This window comes from Euprymna scolopes, chromosome 11, assembly GCF_053919585.1.
Source record: "Euprymna scolopes isolate OS-2025 chromosome 11, ASM5391958v1, whole genome shotgun sequence".
Taxonomy (NCBI): domain Eukaryota; kingdom Metazoa; phylum Mollusca; class Cephalopoda; order Sepiida; family Sepiolidae; genus Euprymna; species Euprymna scolopes.
The window spans coordinates 69,977,721-69,997,644 of NC_136492.1; positions in this window are offsets into that span (position 1 = coordinate 69,977,721).

Below are 19,924 nucleotides of genomic sequence, written 5' to 3' on the forward strand. Positions count from 1 at the left end.
ATTCTTAAAGACTTCATATCAATAACGACTGGGAGATACAATGCAACGGTTCTTAACACAGAGGAGGGGAGGAGATACTTCACTTAAGATGCTTGAGAGGAGGACACATAACTTGGAAGGGGTTGCGCAAAATTCGTTACAAGATGATGCTAAAAACACATTTACCTTTTTGTTGTAAGCAATGACGACAGGAGACAAAAAGTTACAAACATAGTTGGCTTCTTTATTCTTCAATCGAAGTGATGTCAGGAATTGAAACTTTGATTTACTTTTCCTCTCTTCACTTCTAAGGGGCTTTCCTCTCCAATTGACTATGACCGTGTATAATCTGTTCTTAATATCTGATCCTCATCCACTTTAACTTCGAACCCTAATATTCCTATATTGGGAATCTCCTTTGTTTATGACATCAGAAGTGTGTTTACCAACGTGACTAATTTTTAACGCGGATTTACAAATCATTGTCCAAACACACTTTTTACAAACAATTCTCAATCTAACCTATTTTAAACAATATATTTTAACTCGCATTATGCATTCATTTAACTGACATATTTAATATCCAGATTTCTAAAAGAATGAACAATCGACTCTTTTTCCGACATAAACAATATTAAACTATTTTTAATAGAATTAACAATGGACTAAATTTCTAACATTCCAGTGTGTGTACAGATTCAATTGGGCAGTTAACAAATCGGACAAGTACATTTCACATATCTTCTTGTAACTCAGACGAATAAGTATATTTGTCTGCTTGGCACCAGATAAAAAGGAAACATACCTTCTGGAATAGTGTTTTTGTTCCTGACAGACGTTCTTGACGTAAGTCTGGTAATTGAGATACCTTTCCCTCTAAATGCAAACGCCATAACACCACGTTATAATTAACAGATAACTTTCTTCACGCTTCTCTCGTAGTTTGTCGTGCCTCTCTTAATTTCTACATCCTCTTTAGTTGTGCGAACTGGATTTCCCATAGGTTGTAAGAGACCAAATCTGTTCCGAACCAACGATTTCAGTCTCGATTGAACCACGTCCGCTCTATGATTCGACTGACTGTTTTCGTTATTATATCATAAATCTCGCTTCTTTATTTGCTATCTCACTCCAGCCTTATGTTAAAGTTCACCGTTGTTATTGGTAACAGCTTACTTAATTTTTATGCAAGCATTCCAACTGGCCTTAACAAAATTCTAAATCTGTTATCATTATAAATATATAATAAATATAATTTATTGTTTTAAATATTTATCTTTTAACAATATTCTTTAGACATCGAAATTATTTATCTCAGCAACATTGGAACATACCACAGGAAGCAACATATATATATATATATATATATATATATATATATATATATATATATATATATATAAGACTGGGTTGCGAAGGTAATCCGCTGGCAACAATGCAAGCATGTGCATTATAGACATACGGACAACTGAAACTTGAGCATGTATTGGGAAACGAATGATATATTTTTCCTCGCTCCATCGGATAATCTGGTCTTGATCTGGATTCACATATCCAACACAATCAATACAATGTGTTTATATTTTTTTCTGTATTTATGCTTTTATTTTTTCGTTATTTCTTCATTGTAAGTTAAAGTGACATATGTTGTCATTTTTCATTGCATATTGTGGTAACGAGGGTTTGTATATGTTTTTTTCATTGTAGAATGTTGTTTTTTTATTAAGGCAATACTGTCGATGCTCAATAGTCTGGTGAGTTTGAAATGCAGTATTTTCTTTCTTTCGTAAAGAGAAAAACAAATCGGGATCATAGGACTGTGTAATGTAAAATTGCATAGACTTTATAATTAAAGATAAACATACCACAATATACATAGAGGCTGATTAGATCGACGAAACGAAAAACAAAATGCTAAGAAAATAAAACTGAAGAAATCACTACATGCCTAGTTATATGGCGCAACAAAGAAATTATGCACAAGAAAAATTAAAACGTAATAGAAAGGATACTTTAAAGGAAAACAGAATCTTTACTGGCAGCAGTTTAATAAAACGCACTGAAATAAAGTTACATTAAAGCCAAGCTAAATAAACCAAGAAAAATGGCAATTCTAGACTCTGTTAACAAAGAACCGAGACAGTAGACAATATCATCAATGAAGGTGAATAGTTTGCAAAGAAGGAATATATAAAAAGACATCACTTGGTTTGGAAAGTAATCCACTGGCAATGAGGCAAACAAATGCATTTTGAGCATCAAAACAAATGACATCGGAGCTAGTAATGGAAAACGGATGACATAAAATACTCGGAGACGCAGAAATATAAATGGGCAAAATCATCAAAGGAATGAAAAAATTGTCCCGGGAATACAATTGGAAAAACACATCTAAATAAGTAAACAATAGCAAACAAGAAGGTAAAAAAAAAGTCTCGCAGTAGATTTTACCGTTTTAGCTGATCATAAGTAATGCTTAAATAGAAGTAAAATTGAAGGAAATACATGCAGCTTGCCAGAAAGTTGAAGGAAATATACAACCTAGATACGACTGATGTAATACCAATAATCTTCGAAGAAATCTTTAAACAGTTTTAAAAACCCAGAAAATTTTAAAGAGAAATTAGAATCGCCATAAAATATCATTGAGTGCGGAAACTAACTCACATATCCATGTGAAATTGACTAACTACAGCTATGTAGCAAATAATAACACTTCATAAATACTGATAGAAATCTTAAGGGTGCATACTAACAGAAACTAAAGAAACTGAAACTGTCTGAGAAAATCCTATACTCCTTCACTACACTTAAAAAAGAAAACCGATAGCACTAAAATCGTTTTCTGCCATCAAAGATGGCCGTTAAAAACTTCAGAGGATAAAAACACCGAGGGAGGAGAGCACCTTTCAGATCTCCACTGGAATGATGCCGGAAGTACTGAAATCTGTTGGAGGCGTATTGTCAGTAAGATTTTAGACGAAGCCATCAGTTCTTACCAGCGAAACATAAACGTTAAACAACTGTCATGAGAGTGTAAAGTGATTTGCAATTGTTTTAGAGAAAGTACTAGCATTCCCTTCATTACACAATGGATTATTATGAGATGCACATCAACGACAAAGATGCAACGACTAGGGCTACAGTAGAACACGGACTATTTACTGTGTATATGTTACAGGCCAGTTACTCAACTTGTAACAATCATTTGCATTATTTTCTTCCGCTCGATTTATTAGGTTGGTGCAAAAATAATGTCGTTTTTGATGTTCAACTTTATTTTAAAAACGACATTATTTTTGCACCAGCCTCATATTATTAAATATCTTCGAATAGTATTATAAACGCAACAGTATTCGAACGAAAAAGTGGAGTTTGCTGAAAATTAATGTAGAAATTTTTCTGTATTTTCTAGTGATAGGATGATTCCAATATTTATCCTAATTACAGTAGGCTTGTCAATTCTTCTTGAAATTCTTGAATCCTATCCAGTTTCCCATACCAATTCCGATTCTTTTACAGTCTCCAAATATTAAGCTACAGGGTTGTTTTTATTGTAATTTATTTTTCAGATTATTATAAAAATCCATGTAATATGTGCGTATATTTTTGCAAATGTAATAGTGAACCTATGGGGGTGATCGATAGATTCTAATTTTACTGGTAGCTACAAATCAATAGATGTTTTTTATTTTATTTTATCATTAATACCCGGAATAGATAATTGCGTTTTAGCCAAAAAATAATCAAGTGAAATAATTTTTTTTTTTTTTGCATTGAAAAACCGGTACAAACTTTTCTGACTCCAATACTTATTCTGATTCCGAACCCGATTCTGATATTTCAAAAGTTCCAGTTTTTACGCGTATGAAATCAAGCCTCGTGAAGCTCTCGGCGAACAGTTTTTTTTTTAAACAAAATTATCCAGATGATTAAGATCTGCTGTAATTTTGGGTGTCGTCGTTTTGTGAATTTTCTTTACAATCCTTACAACGGCTCCCTGATCTCTTTCAGGCACCTTCTGCTTTCTTCTAGAATTTTTGTTTATATATGTTCTCTTCTTTTTCATGTGCTGTCATCACTTTCGGAACAGTTCCGCTCGGTACGTCAGCATCTCAGCCACATATATTACAACTAGCACCTGCTATAAGAGCAACGACAACCTGCCATCTTCGGAAATCTCATAGATCTGTCTTTTTAATTTTTTACTATTATGCCCTATCTGAAATAAAACAAATGATAAATTTAACCAGTCAATTCAAAACAACAATAACCGTAAATTAAAAATGAAACAACCTTTTGGAATTTTTTTCAGTTGTTATAGCTGTTTTTTTCATTGATTGATACTAAATTCACAAAGGTGTTTCCATTATTTTGTGAAACCTCTGTGTCTAGACGAAAACAATGGAAATCCTGAATGGCTAACTGAGATATCAATTAATTGTAAGCTCGAAGAATAGCGTATGAAATATATATATATATATATATATATATATATATATATATATATAGTCATCCACATACAGTACTGCTTCATTGTTTCACAGCTATCAGTGCGGCTAGACAGGCAACTACTTAAAGCCAGGATTGAAACTCGACCGTCTGTACGAAAGTCAAGGCTCCTAACCATTATGCTATCGGCGGCTGCTGAGCGAGTCGTGAATTTAACGATGTTTTGAGATCGTCCGAAATACCTAAGCTCGATTTGTTTACACAAAGAGCATCGCTTATACGTTAATGGTAATTGGTGTATCACTTCTTAATATGCTCAACTCAAGATGAGGAGCATTATAGTAATCCATATACAGTACTGTTTCGCTGTTTCACAACTCATCAGTGCGGCTAGACAGGCAACTACCTTAAGCCAAGATTGAATCCCGACCGTCTGTACGACAGTCAAGGCTCCTAACCATTATGCTATCGGCGACTATCAATATAAAGTTTTGGTTTGGAAACAGGGATTTCTTAGGTTCCTCACATTTTCCCGATGAACGCTTGGTATTTCATTAATGCAGCTTGGTTCATTTCGCATAATGATCCTGGAGACTGGAGTTCAATCCTCGGTTGATTAAAAGAGTAATGATAAAACACATGTTCGTTATGCTAACCAGACTTATAAGGTGAACAGCAAGGGTTAATAATTAGGTTATACTAGAATACCACCGGTCGTAAGATACGCGTAAATATTATATTTTAATTTATGCAGATTACGTATTTATTATTATAGAGCCAATTTTCTATTAATTATTATATTATAGCCAATATAGTAGTGCCCATCCCGGCGTGATCCAGTCATAAAATACGCTTAAATATATTTTAATTCATTCAGATTTCGTATTTATTATTATAGAGCCAATTCACCCTTGATTATTATAATGTGCCTAATATATATTAGTGATTGCAAAAGTTAAAAATAAAACATGACTTGGGTGCCATCAGCTAGAATCAAAAGCAAAATATACAAAATTCCAACTTTAGTCGTTCAATTTGAAAAGTTTGCTAGAAATAACGCCACGACGTTAAAATTTGAGACGGTAGAAAGTAGTGTTGTGCTACACAGTTTAATACAAACAATAAAGACGCATTGTAAGAGACAATCTTTAATTTACTGTTCCAGTCCAGCACCTCAGGCAATGTTCTTTTTTCTGTTTCTCTCGAGTGCTCCCTTTCTTATGTCACTTTTCACTGACTTCTTTCTTCGATGAAAAACTGCTGCACGTCAGAATTACTAGGAGTTCCTTTCTCACACTATAACAACGGTGATAATTGATTACAATAAGGATATTCGGAATCGAGGCTGCATTAAAAGGGGATCATTCTCATATTCTCATTCAGGGTTGGTATACTGGTTATTAAAGCGAAATATCGCAAATTTGGACTTTAAAAAAGCAGTTTGGCTTTCAAAAATAGGATTTGGCTTTTTTAAAAACGTAATGTGCGAACTAACTAAAAAGAGACGAACAGAATATTATATAGAGGGCCTTTTTTGTACAACTTGCGTAATTTTGGAGATTATGCAAGATTATATCATTCCAATCCTCTCTGATCGATTCGGGCGGAATAAAAATAGGAAATATTACTTTGGGGACACCTTTCGTACTTAGTAGCAAGTGTCAGTCAAACGCTCCCTGTATTGTTTTGAAATAACCCCGTACGGGTAATGCAAAAATGTAAAAAGAGGTGAGCCGAGGTGAGCCGACGAGTTCACAGATTCTCCGAAGATTGTTTGCTATAAAAACTTTAAAAGCTAAAACAAGCCTACTAGGTTGGATGCGAAAGATTGAGGTGTTTCTCTCGAGCAACGGATTGGTTTTCTGCGTAGAGAAATCAGTTTTCGGCGAGCGTTTGGCCGAAAATGTTGCAAGATAAAAACCTTTCTTTACAATAAACTAATTTAGTTTTTCTAGCTAATTTCGACACGAAAAGCGCGCTTGATGCCTACTATAACGTGGCAGTATCGGCGAGTGAAATTCTGTAATAAGAATAAGGTACGACAGTTGCATCAGACATTTAAAAGTATTTATTCTTAAAATAAACATGTCATGTCCATTTTCTTTCAGCTCACAAAATCAGCCCTTTTGTTGGACATGCGACAAAAAGACAATACTTTTTCTAACAAAATCCGAAGAGAAATACCAGTAAGACCCAAAATCTTGGACAAGCGAAGTCAGATTTAAAGTTTTGAAGATTTTTAAATTATAGCTTCAGCGCAATTACTGGCAAAATTGGCTCTCATGCTATTTTCGTGCCCAGTAGATCTGAGCACAGCCAGAATATTATCACATTTGATGCCGGGAACCACGATAAGATCTCAATCTTATTCACAGTTGTGCTGTAACTGAGCTCTAAATTAGATTATATCTAGTGCCGAGTCGCTCAGGATACAACATATGTTAACTCCTTTATCCAGAAACATGTAAATTATATATATATATATATATATATATATATATATATATATATATATATATATATATATATGTACGAGCAAACAGCTAATAAAACATGTTAAAAACACTTTGAAATGAGTTAAAAACATGTTTAATCTGAAAAGGAAACACTAGATAAGTGGATAGTCCTTAATCCGCGGAGTTTTGAAAAAATACTTTCCTTCTCATCAGAGGGTAGGAATTAGCAAAATGCGGGATCGGATTTTGCATGCAAAAGTATTTGATGAAACAACAAGTAAGTCAAAGATCTTACTTGATAACAAAAAAAAGTGAAGCAAAGGGAATATGGTGAAGAAAAAGGTGATTACACATAAATGGATAGTCTGGTGGAAGATGACTAATCCAGTGACGGTAAAATCCAAATATATAACTTCAAAAAAGTTAATTGAATCTCCATTTGCACAAGTAAAATCCAAGGAAATCCCGTAATTGGAGAAGATGGTCCATAATAATCCAAAGGCAGAAGCCCATGGAATAATTCACAAAAATGTGTACAAGGAAAAAAAGAAAAAATTCCAATAATATTAATAAAAGAAAAATAAGATATGCTTTTCACTCTACTGCCGAGACATAAATATAAATAAGAAAGATCAGGGAAGAAAAAGAGGGGAAAAATGGTGATATAGTTATACATACATATATATATATATATATATATATATATATATATATATATATATATATATATATATATATATATATACTAGCAGGCCGCCCGGCATTGCCCGGTCATAAAATACGCTTAAATACGATATTTTGATAAATACAGATTTCGTATTTATTATTATATTTTATTGGACCCAATAAGTTAATAAGTTTTTAAAAAATGACTCGTGCGCCACCAGCGAGAATTGAAATCAGAATATTTAGCTCGCGATTTATTTTTTCCTTTGACGTTAATATCTGAGCTATGAAGACATGTTTGCTGCAAGGCTAAAAATCAAAGCATGAACGAATGGCGTTAGGCATGCATATTTGTAATGCTGTCGTTCGACCTTCACCTGGCAAATTTCATTTTTTTAATTTTTACACTTTTGCGCCGATTTTCTCCGTCTAAAACCCAAATATAAAGTTTTGTATGGGTTCGAATGCCCTATATATGAAGTTTCATGTCTGTAGACCAAAAACTAACAGAGGAGTATGGTATGCAAAATTTTTTTAAACAAAAATATATACGCATACATAGATATAGAAAGAAGTTTGTGCTGACTATAACATTTTCACGCAAATATTACGCAAGTATAAACTATGTAGAATATCTGCATGAATATAATCACACGTAATAGTTGATTAAAGATGATGATCTCATAAGAAAACCGAAAAAACTAATAGAAAATTAATTAAAATGAATGTTTAAAAGAATATGTTAATTAGCTGGATCTTTTATAAATAAATAGGAGTACATATATATATATATATATATATATATATATATATAGAGAGAGAGAGAGAGAGAGAGAGAGAGAGAGAGATTATAGATAACTACGGAATAGTGAGTATACCGAATTAATGTATAAAATGAAAGTCATTATATAGAATTAATGTATAAACGCGCAAAAATTGAATGCACGATCGCGCGAAAACAAACGTGACGACCAGTAAAAACAATACATAATTTCGCGCGCGCAAACATTAATGTGCGCGCATGAAAACAAACATTGCAACCTTCAAAACAATACAGAATATATTGGATGATAAAGGTTTTAACATCATTGTTCTTAGATTAAATGAAAAAGTCCTTTACATAAGAGGGGTGCACTTGGCAGAAAAAAATTGAAAAACAAAGAAAGGAAAAAATATAATTAGAGAGTGTGCATTGTACAAGTCCATCTTTGTGTGTGTGTGTGTGTGTGTGTGTGTTTGTTTGTTTGTTTGTTTGTTTGTTTAACTGATTAAACGGTGAGATCTTTTTAAAGCAAAGTTTTAAAAAATGAAATACACGTTATGAAGTGTTTCTACTATTTTAAAAATGTTTAGAACTTATGATCTAACCCACCCTACTTCTCCTTTTCCTCCACCCCCGACATTAAACTTTAAAACGATTTCATGTCTCGCAACGTCGCGAAAATTGGGGGTCTCATTTTACGTTAAATTTATATAGGAAAATGGCCCCTTACAATCAAATATCAAATTTTAATTATTATTTTTTAATCCTTCTTTTATATTATCTTGAAATGCCGTTGAAACCCATTAGCAAAAACAAAAAAGTAGACTTTGCTTTTTCTAGAAGGTAAACTACGCTGGGTTGGGTCGTAAAATAAGAAATAGGTTTTTAAATATGTAAATTGGTCAAGTAGTTTTTTTTTACATTAGAAAAATATATTTGCTTTGTTTTTATTTTTGTTTGAAAACAATTCGAACTTGCAGTGAAAAATGCAAATAAAATAATCGTAAATAAATAATTTTTGACACGAAAGACGTAGCTTTTTAGTCAAGTTCTAGTTTTAATCACGCACAACTTGAGTAAAGAAAATATTTTTTTTTAAATGTATAGGTGCACCTGAACAATCGATATCTGCTTACATTTTTTCCTTTTCGTCTTTTTCAATATTTCTGCGGATTATTGGATACTACCCTACCAGATTATGAAAAAAGAAAATGAAAAAATATCAATATTTAAAGATTTTTAAGGGGGTTCAGTTTCACATACAACGTTCTAGTAAATCGATCCTCCATTTTTAAAACCGTTTTACAGCCCCAATTTGGCGTTGGATCATCTAGCTTACATGTATTAATAAGGTATTGCTTCCTTATGGGTAAATTACGATTCAAGCAGTGGCTTAATAAGTGTTAGTTGGCCTTTTCTCAGTTGGATACGACGGTCAAGAGGTGTTTATGCTGACTGCAAAAACAATCGTATAGATACGAATGATGCTGGACCTTCATATTGGCACAATTCGGCGGTTATACTGAATACATAATTAAAGTCCACCATTTTATTTGGCCGATCTTAAACTGAAATTTCTTGAGATAGCAGAGGATTTGTAGATTTACAGAACGCTGTGTATTCATCATTTGCACGAATATTTTCCAATGAGAAAGCTCTGTTTAAAGTGAGTGCTGTATTTTCTTACAATCGATTGAAAACAACAACGCGTCGGCGATTCAGAGCGTTGTTACCACTGCTTTAATGCAACAAACTTAACTCCAAAGTCAAATCGCCAGTTGGTAAAACATGTGACACGAGGTCATGACGACCGAGCAGATACTACGCAAAACCAAACTCATAACACCACAAACTATCACTGAACTGTCAACAAACAACATATTAAATAGAGAAATAGTCAACAACCTCAGCAGGAATAACCTTCTTAGTGACACACAATATGGTTTCCGCTCTGCAAGATCTACCGCAGATGTGCTGACGGTTATATCCACAGCATTAGTGAATCTCTTGACAAAGGCTTCCTTTCTAGGGCAATTGCTCTTGACATATCAAAGGCCTTCGACAAGGTATGTCATAAGGGTCTACTTCACAAGATTTCCAGCTACGGTATAACTGGAAATGTTTTCTCAATCATTAAATCATTTCTCTCAAATAGGCTCATAAGAGTAGTGGTAGATGGACAAAAATCGGAGGCCTGCAATATAAATGCTGGAGTCCCTCAGGGATCAATCCTGGGCCCAACTCTCTTCCTGATATACATCAATGACCTCCCTAAACACATACTTAAATCATTCGTTGACATCTATGCTGATGAGACGACCATCTACGGCAACACATCAAAGGCTGTAAATGACAAAGTTCTCTCGGATTCTCTCTCCTCTGATCTCGAGCGCGTGGTTCAGTGGGGGAAGATGTGGCTGGTTACCTTTAATGCATCCAAAACCAAACTCCTATCCTTACATCATCAACGCTCTGATCCCCAGCTGGCATCAATTGTGATGGATGGCTCTCGTCTGGGTGAGGCCCCGTGTTTTGAAAAGCTTCTGGGTTTGACCTTTACTCCTGATCTGAAATGGAACATGTACATCAAGTCTGTTGCCAAGGTCGCTGGAAAGATGGTGGGATCCTTCTACCGCTCCAGAAGATATCTCACTACTGATGCAATTCTCTATCTATATAAAAGCCAAGTACGTCCAAGAATGGAATACTGTTGCCATATCTGGGCAGGAGCTGCCAAAAACAGCCTATCATGCCTTGACAGAGTACAAAATAGACTTCGTGGTTTAGTGGGGGGTGCCCTTTTCTCTACCCTGCAACCCCTCTCCCACAGAAGAGACGTTGCGAGCCTATCCTTGTTTTATCGTTATTTTCATGGCAGGTGCTAGTCTGAACTCCAATCCCTGGTCCCCCCTCGCCAATCTTTCACGAAAAACACCCGTCTAGCTGAATCCACTGTGAAAAATTTCCCCTACTCTATATCTGTGCCTAAATCAAAACGCGGATTCCATGAACAAAGCTTCTTTCTTAGAACTGCACGCCTGTGGAACTCTGTTCCGTCTGCCTGCTTCCCTCCGGACTACAACTTGGATGTCTTCAAGTCCAATGTTAACAAATTCCTAATGAACCGCCCCCTTAATTAAACACTTCATCAAATCTCCACACTAACGTAATGTACTTGCAATAACCCTTATCCCTGAGTGGCTTCCGGGCCTTGATAAGTGGTGATCACTGCGTAAAAAAAAACAAAAAACAAAAAAAAAACTGCATCAATGGCAAATAAGTTTTCATAACGTGCACTTACAAGAAAAATGTCTCATAGCCATGGTGGAAAATAGAAGCACGTAATACACAGGAACTATTAGACCGAATCTCCAGCGCGCTATTATCAATAGAATTATAACACATGCTGATGTCTAGAAAATATAAAACTTATTAGTTCGCTTTAGATCTAACAATTTAATAGATTAAATAACCTATATACCCTCTTCACATCTCGCTACCACATATTAATTTTCACATATAAAACTGTAACATTGCTATAGATTTCCATTAACTTATTCCCTCCCAATACACTCTCTCACACTATTCTCTCGCACATAAAGTAAAGAAATGTATGTATATACATATATATATGTGTATATATATGTATGTATCTGTATATATATATATATATATATATATATATATATATATATATATATATAGTAAGTTATAAAATATATATGACGATTAAGCTACACGTAATATTCCGCGTTTCATCCACTCTAGGGCTTTTCAGTCTTATTCGCATAAGCCTGAAGAGTCCTAGAGTGGATGAAACGCGGAATATTCAGTGTAGCTAAATCGCCATATATATTTTATAACTTACTAACTAGCTCTACCTACGTATTGAACACTTTTGAAGTAAATACTTAAAGTTTACGCATAAATTTATACTTTCGTATATTAATTTTATGTGAGTAAATTAAGTAGTTATATATATATATATATATATATATAGATAGAGAGAGAGAAAGAGATGAAAGCAAATGATGAAGAAAGACATTTTAAATAATATGTATATAAATAATAAATAAAAAATAAATAAATAAACAACAGTATAATAACACTAAATAATTAAATAAGAAAACTCAATACGAAAACCAATTAGATAATCTTCCAACTATATACATATATATATATATATATATATATATATATATATATATAATGTATGTATGTATATATATATATACATACATACATTATATATATATGTATATATATATATATATATATATATATATATATATATATATATATATATATATAAACCGGTCTTCTCCATTTTATCAGGATAATCCCAAATTATAAGCGACTTTTATACATAAGGAAGAACCAACTCTGACATAAAAGACCACAACAAACAATTTTTTTTTTTATACTCACATCTCCAACATCTCCACTCGGAAATGATTGCTCCTCCAGTGAAAACGTGGAATGAACCATTTGAGCAAATTATTACATCTCTTCTTTAATATATATTATACGCCTAATTCTCGGATTAATCAATAGACAAACATAAGGATTCATTTATTATCCAAAAGTAACATCTAGGTCGGACAGATATTTTGAAAAGACCTTGTTGTGACTATACACCGTTAACGCACTCGGTCTAATCCATTAATAGCGGTATACTTTGGAGAAAGACGTAAATGCACATCAAACTAATTTTTAAAACAAATACATCTAAAATAAACGACAAATACTAATGTAATGTCATCCAAATTAATTAAAATAAAAAATAATTCAAAGAAAAAATATACATGAAGAAGAGCCAATTCTACACGAACAAGTATTAACGGACATCTTGAAAGATAGAGAACCAATGTGCATCAACATGTTTTAAATACATGAGCCTAATATTAGACACATATATATATATATATATATATATATATATATATATATATATATTTCATGATGTTTTTAGGGATACAAAATTTAAATATCGCAATTAAGTAGGGAAGGCTTTTATGATTCATGATTAAAAGTAAATTTGTATATATATAAATATATATATATATATATATATATATATATATATATATATATATATATATATATATATCTTCTCTCCAAAAAGGTGGGGATGAAGGGGGAACAGGAGAGGAAAGAAAAAGGAATGGGGAGTCAGCTGACCGGGTTCGACCCTCGTTTCTCAAAGCTGTATCGAGGGAATTTTTAAAATAAAGAATGAAAGCGATTAAAATGGCGTTTTATTCAATTTACGGGGAGAAATAATATATATATATATATATATATATATTTATATATATATATATATATATATATATATATATATATATATATATATAACAGGCCGCCCGGCCGTAAAAAACGCATAAATATTATATTTTAATTAATGCAGATTTTTTTTTACATGTAGGTCACCACTTAAATAGATTTATGTATTATTAACAGGAATACCGGAAGTATTAAACGTAACGTTAAATATATATATAGCTATAAAAGTAAAGAAAATACAAAAAACGCCTGTATGGTGTACGTACCAGTCACGGAACGAATATGAAATATTTCACAAATTACGTAATTTGATCAAATAGTTTCTTTTTTATTATTCAAAGAAAAGCAAGTTTTACAACAAAGCGAGTCGTAGTATTTTCCGATGAAATAAAAGAGGGGAGCCAAGTCAAATCTAGCCTGGGAGCCGAAAATTCAGCTTTACGTTCAATGCCGTTTAGTAGTAAAATCGCTAAAACTCGTAAATTTTGATTGTCATAGTTTTAAATAAAATACTTGATCGATCAACGTAATTTTTGGAATATGACATCTTCGTTCTGTAACGAGTACGTACATTATACAGATATTTTTGTATTTCCTTTACTTTTAATTGCCACCATAAGTGCTAATCTGAATGAACGCCTACATTTTATTTCTAATATATAGATATTTTATATCTGTTGGTTATGTAAATATTGCAGAACCGTCTGAAGAGAAGGTAAACAAAAAATAAGCTCACTTATTAATAGTTTACATCAATTAGATGATTTTTATTAATAGGTTCATGTTTTATTTTTTTTTTTTTTCAAAATTTATTCCATTGAATTTTAAATACTTAAATATTTCAACATATCCACTATAGATGCGAATATTTACGAACGGTCCTACTTTACTCAGTTTTATAAAACGTATGAATATAAATAAAAGAGTAGACGTATGCATGTGTGTGTCTGTGTGAAAATATTTAACCAATAAACTCTTAAAGTACTGGTCACGTAACAATGAAATTAATAGGACATAATAATCATACACCAGAAATGATTTACAGCGAGTAAAACGTTCTTTGAGTGGACGAATAACGCGCGCAGAAATATATCGACAAGTTGAAATAGAAAATATTCATTTCAACTTGCCGCCGTATTTCTATTAGTTTTGCGCATGCGCACATTCATTTATAGCTTGATGTAGTTTCTGTAAAACTTTCCTATCTGTCGATAGAGCAACCGGTAGAGAACCCGGCTGGTGCGCTAAATGTTTTGGTTTCGATTTTAGCGTATGACACCCTAATCACTTTTTTAAAAAAATATTTTGAAATAAGTACTAAATACACTCCCGATCAAAAATTTAAGACATCTTGAAAATCTTTAAAAGGAAACCTTTTTAAGGATAGATTTTGAACTCGTCCCACTTAAAATTATCAATACTACACCCTAAAATGTTATAGGGGAAAAAGCTACATTCTAAACATTTAATTCAGAAATTTTTTTTTTATAAAATGAGGCATTTTACACTTGATCAAAATTATAAGACCAGAGGTATAAATTGTTTTTTAGTTCAGTTACAGATTAGCAATCAGTGCGTAAAGGTATCACCATGCCTAAAACAAAGTTACTGAAGTTGATGCGCTCGAATTCTTAATTTCCATCAGCAAGGTTTCTCACAGCGAGCGATCGCAGCTAAGGTAAATCGCAATAAAACTGTGATTTGCAACTTTCTAATAGTGAGAATTATGGAAAAGCAAAATCTACTGGTAGCCCCCCCCCCCAAATACATTTTCCCTGGCATGAAGTAGGAGAATAAGACGGGTTGTTGTAAAAGGCAGAAGACTTTTTTCTATTCAAATTAAGGCAGTCACTGATGATGATTGCAGTTAAGTAACCATCGGACGACACCTGCGACAAAAAGGCATGATAAATGTGAAACTTCCTCTAGGTGCACCGTGAGGGTTCCAAAACTAGTGCAGAAAATCAACTGATTTGATTGAAAAATGGGCAATTTCAACGATTTCGATGACAAAATACAGGAGTATGAAACATTCGTTGATCCTCATTTCATCCCGGGCGAGGGCGGGCCTCCCTGCTAGCCTATTATTACGGAGCATTGCGTATGAGTCATTAGATCAGTAGCACATCCCATTTTGTTCCGGTGAATGTTCATTTGTTTTTGGGAAATTGAATTTTCGTCCACAAATGCACGAGAATCCCGTATTTTGTTACTCGTTATTTTGTTACTCGTTATACGTTGCTCTGTATGTGTCGTTTCTTAATAATTCCGTTTTTGATCCATCATCCTCCTTTCCTTTTGGTGGATATTGTGTGCATTTGTCTGTATTTTTGCCTGTAGCATATATGTATAAAAGCTGGATTGCGTTCCCGTCGAGTACATTTGATATTTCCCAGCGTCTTCTGTCTTTCTATGTGTCACTGATCTATTCCTAGTTTCGATTCACTCAATTCTTGAAAATCAGACTAAACAACCTCTCTATAGAATGATATTTACTTACCGGAACAGTACTAATAACTCGTAATGAAACGACAGACGATATTGTTGTTCGGAGGAAACATATGTACTTTGTAAACATGCATATAATCAAGTTTATTATCTGCCTTAACTTGTGGGTTATTTCATTCTGGTCTTCGGATAATGTCGGTTAATAAGAAGAGAATACGCACCATTCTGCGGCATACTTCCTTATGTAGACTTGTATATAATAAAGTTCACGAAATAAAAAGAAACAGGAATGTTACAATAATTATTTTAAGCAAAACACAAAAGCTTTGGTAAGATTACACAAGACTATAAGCTTTCAGTCATTAAACTGTTGAAGTTATTTTTACAAAAACAAAATAGGAATAAAGTGTATTCAATATATTTAAGTTATTTTAAGTAACAACCTTTAAGGCGTAGAATGTCTGTTACCATCTGGTGACTCTCGCATTTATTTATTAGTTTATTTAGTGACCGCTAAGGTTAAGCGTTTACTTTAATTACATCTTTGTTTTTTGGAAAGTTATAGGAAAAGTAATAAGATGAGCTAGGTTATTATGGTTATAAACCTACACTTTAAGGGGTCTAACTATTGACGTTTTCGTTGAATATGTTTTTGATATTATATATGAAATATGTAAGTGTTGTTACGCACACAATAAAAATGTGTTCCCGTTGTTAAGTTCTAAAATTTAGTCTATGAGGTTTGCTATGTTTACGTGTATGTACAACATCACATTGGGCGGGTGCTCGTCGTACACATGATCATGAAAATGTGCACTAACCTTAATTCCCGTTGGTTACACATTTATCTTTGTCTAGTGGTGGACACTTTGAAGGTAATGATGAAAAATGGGGGGGGGGTTCACCTCAAATACACAACCGGAATGTTCAAGTGAGATTATCTCTACAGTCCTCTGTCTCTTCTCTCTCTCTCTCTCTCTCTCTCGTTGCCTTCTCTTTCTTGCTTCTAACCACATGCCTCCCTGATCTCAAGATCACATTTCATAGTCTCTCATCCACTTTCTGTCGGACTGGTTGGCGAGAACGTATCCCCGACTAGTATAGTACACAAACGCTGTCTTTTAGTCTGTCCGTTCCACCTTCGTTTTGGAAATTACTGAGCACCCACGGTAAGACTTCTCTTTCTTGCTTCTAACCACAGGTAACTAAACTCTCACTGGTCATTGGAACTACCGAGGCACACAAAACACACATGACTCTAAGTCCCTGTGGAAATACTCTTCGCACTCCGATTAATCATGCGTTGGTGTGACGTTCTGTTGGACTCCTCTTCGTAAATGCGTTGGTAAATCGAAGCTAGAATTAATTGACTTTTCAAATCAAACAATTTAATATTAACGCGGAGATCATATTTTTTTTATAAAAGAGAATAATTATTCATACGATATTGTAAAATTGTGCAAAATAAATTTAATTATTTGGGTTCCTAACGGTTTCATGATTTAGAATGTTTTCAACTTAGGTCCGTTTATTCAGCTTCTTAGAGAAGCAAGAACTTTTCAACTCTTCGATGCCAGGCAGCACATCCTCTCTTCATTCCCAAAACACAATAGTGTTTTATTGAACCCTAATTCCGACCACCATCTTTTGAGATTAGCATTTGCCCTTCTGTCGTTTGGAGATTACTATTTTCTTTTCTCTATTGTTTTTCTTTTGTCTTTTCTTCTGAATCTCTTTTCTTTCTCTATCTTAAACCATATTTTTTAATTTTTCTTTTCCACTTTTCTTTCTTTTCTCTCTCGAATCTATTTGCTCCAAAGAAACTGCATTATCAGCTATAACCTTCCATCTTTCAGTTTAATAACCATCACCTACATGGTGGCCCGACACTTAAAATAAAATATCTAGCATAATGACAATATCATCCTAGATATCAGGGCGGACTTCTCGTCACCAATGTCAACTTCACTGAGAATTTTTTTTCCTGTCCATCATATCGGCAAAAAAGAAAATATTCCAGGTTTTGGAAAATAGAATGAAATTCTGAAACTCTAAGTCCCTAATTAGGATGAATTAATGTTTCCCAGGCATGCAACATCGTTACATATTTCTACTAATAATTTAATTATAGCTTGCTTAAATAATTAATGCAAAGCTCTTTTATTCATATAATCACTTTATGATATAAGATCTTTATGATAAAGACATATCGTTTCTAAAAAGGTCCTGATGAAGTTAGGGGTACAACCCGTATATTAAATGTTGCTAGAATAGGTCGATTAAGTTAATCACTTGGGAGGGTTTTATTGAACTCAGCATGATGTTAAGGTGGTCAAACGTATTATTCTAGTTCAATATTTATTATCGAACTACATAATAGCCTTTCTCGCTTTGTTGAAGTGATATCCGTGTGATTATTTATACGTCGAGCCTTATTTAAAAGTATGGATGGGTTTATAGACTTGTAGTATGAGTTAATGTCTAATGTTCGGTATGTTTTATTTTATAAATATGCGAACCAATCCGTTATCTAATCTGTAATATTCGTAAAAACACTTAATTTTCAGTTTCACTTTAAAATGACTATCTAATATATTCTTACTTGTAAAACCCAGGTGAGGCCTTGCTGGGTATATTACTATAACTGCTGGTCAATTATAAAAGTTTTCTTTGTGGTCTTTGAGGGCGAATCTTGGTGATATTGGGGTTATTATTTCACATTATCAATATCTGCAATAGAGAGATGGAACTTTTAGGTTATGAATACATACCTTCAGTTATCATAATAAAGCAATTTGCAATTCTTGTGATCTATTCGAGCGGATCAAAATACATTTTAGAAGGCCTCTTCATGTTAACAATTTTTTCTAACGTACTTGTGTAGTCATTATCTCATTTTCAATGTATAATATTTTTATATTGCTTATAACTTACTCTGTACATTTTTATGTTTTGCCTGTAGGGATTATTAAATGATGACTACGTTTCAAATTTAGAATTACTTTACCCGCTTAAGAGTAAGGTTTTCATATTCTGTTTACATTTTATATATTTTCACAACTTTGCAATGTCATTTTCAAAGATGTCTCATTCAGAGTAATATTGTCAGTTATTGATTTGCGAGTTTTTATCTTAATTTTTACTGACTTTAAAAGTAATTGATTCCCATTCTCTACGTATAGATCATTTATTGCTGCGTCTGGATTTTTTCTAAAATTTATGTCATTATTATAGTGAAAAGCTTTTCATCTGATGTTTCTGATAAAGGTATTTATATCTTATTTTAAATGCAGTCTATAGGTATTCTTAGTTGTAATTGAGATGTTCTGTTTTAATGATAAGACAATTTGTATATGCATAAGGTGTCTGCTAGAGGGATTATCGTTGCAAAAGGTAGAATGTGTCGAGTGCTCGAGAATTAATTTAGAGATGTGCCAAGATGAGCCAAAGTTTGTCAAAAGGCTGGATACACAAGATGAAACCAGGATCTATCAATATAATCCAAAGACCAAGGCGCATTCAATACAGTGGAACAACTTTAAGTCACCTCTTCTAAAGAAGGCAAGATTGTAGACATCGCTGAAAAGCTAACGTTCACATGACTAATTTCCTTTTAATTTGAGGAGATTAAGTGAAGCTATCAGAATTAAGAGGCGAGGTAAGATCAGCAAAGGAATCCTGCTTATGCAAGACAACACACTCGCCAGATCAGAAGCACGGCCGTGTGGTTATGAAATCCTCTCCCAACCATCCTAATCTCCTGAACTTTCACCCTCTGACTTTCACCTTTTTCCATCCATGAAGTTGTTTTTGAAAGGAAAGTGCTTACCAGATGATCCAGTTTTCATTTCAGAATAACGAATATATATATATA